We start from the raw sequence: 1,887 nt of genomic DNA on the forward strand, positions 1-1,887 counted from the left end.
TTAGCTAAGTCTTATATAGACACAACTGATAGGAACCGCCATAAATAGCGAAATTAACTATTTATACATCATTATATTTGTAGGCGTGTGCTCCTGCTGCCGAAAGCGCCTTGGCAAGATCAGAGGAGAAGTCCCCTCGGGGGAAGTGATAGAGGTTTCTGATAGGATGTGCGCCCTGAGCTTGGTAAGGTGACGATACATGTAAAAACCACATGATACTAAACGTGAGGCTTATTTTCTCCATTTTATACCCGGAGAACGGAAGATTTGAGATGTCGCATGAAAGGGACAATACCGCATTTTTTTCAGTGTTGATTAGTTAGCACATAATTCGAGCAGAGATGTGACTGGACTTTTGTGACTGTTGTTTAGACTGTGGATGGTTCTAGTTGCAGGGGGTCCAACACTATTCTAATTAGCTCACTGATCAATGGCCGCCCGAGAGATAATCAAATCTTTAATCAGACTAATATTTTAGGTGTCCCTGTTTCCTGGCATGACCGCGAGGATCCGGGAACAAGAATAATAAGTGTGGATAACGATAGAGTATAAACCAGATATTCTTGAACAGAGGTAATTATTTAGCAATAGTTAACTACCAATAGCACTAAGTAGAAAACAGAATAGACTCAGGGGATAGTATAGACTAGATATGCTTGCGGATCAGGACCCGTCAAGAATCAACCTTTTGTTATGATGGTGCCAAATGTTTCTGCCAAAACAAAAGCTCCAACGAAAGCTGGTTCCACTGGTGATTGGTCCTCACGCCGCTCTTTTTGCGCAGTCAAACCTAATAGAATAGTCTATTTTTGTTATTATTTAGTAAACTCTAAACATCTGTTGTTTCAATCTAAACACAGGAAGCCGGAGGAGGCTCAGCATCTGCAGGAAGTGCAGCTATCGAATCGTTACCGATGGCGCAGAGTACGCCAGCACCACCCGCTAATGCAGCAGAGCAGTCTACCGCCTTGGCCACACTTCCTGAGAGCCTCTACTCGCCGTCATTAGATTCTTCCTTAGACATGACATGCACGCCAGTCTCCTGCGGTCGGGCAAAAGATGTGTCGCCGCTTCAGAAAATGAACGAGTTTCTTGAGAGCAAAGATATCAGCCCAGTCCGCTACCCTGCAACTGTACCCTGGTCAGACGCAAGTGCGAGAACACGGAGTCATTTGCGCAAGGCCCGCCAAGCAGTGGGTGCAGTCTTAGGAGAAGTGGCGCCGCACTAGTCTGGGCAACTGTGGAGAACCCTCACTACGTACCGCTCTCTAGAGCATGAAGACTCGTCCTGCAGCGAAGAAGACGCAGAAGTAGATGTTGATGACGTTCTGATGAGCGCATTGGCAGATTGCTATAACAGCTCTAGCACGTGGCAGGTCCAGCGCCAAATCCTTTCGATAGTAGCAGACAAGTTTACCTTGCGCACGATAAGAAGGTGGATTCCAGACCTCACTAGATATCGGCTCACTACAGCAAGAGACCACGCCCTGCGTTATGGTAGGGGAGTCCTCCCGTCACCGGTTGTTCACACTAAAATGTTCGTGTCCCAAACGCAGGTTGACCACTTTCTAGATTTTATAACTAGCCCGCACGTCATTCAGGATTTGCCATTTGGGCAGAGATCGATAAAGCTGTCAACGAACGAGGTGGTTACTGTGCCAAATGTCGTACGCATGATGATTCCTGAATCCGTTGTAAAACAGTACTTTGCTTACACCGAGGAATCAAGCTTCAGACCACTGAGCCATCGCACACTGTTGAACATCCTCTCTGTGTGTTCCGCGTCCGTTCGCAAGTCACTGCAGGGGCTCGATTATGTCAGTTCTAACGGGGCACAAGCCTTTGATGACCTCTGTGATGTCGCAGAGCGTCTAGGTGACGACTTCA

Source organism: Montipora foliosa, chromosome 11, assembly GCF_036669935.1.
Source record: "Montipora foliosa isolate CH-2021 chromosome 11, ASM3666993v2, whole genome shotgun sequence".
In the NCBI taxonomy this organism is placed as follows: domain Eukaryota; kingdom Metazoa; phylum Cnidaria; class Anthozoa; order Scleractinia; family Acroporidae; genus Montipora; species Montipora foliosa.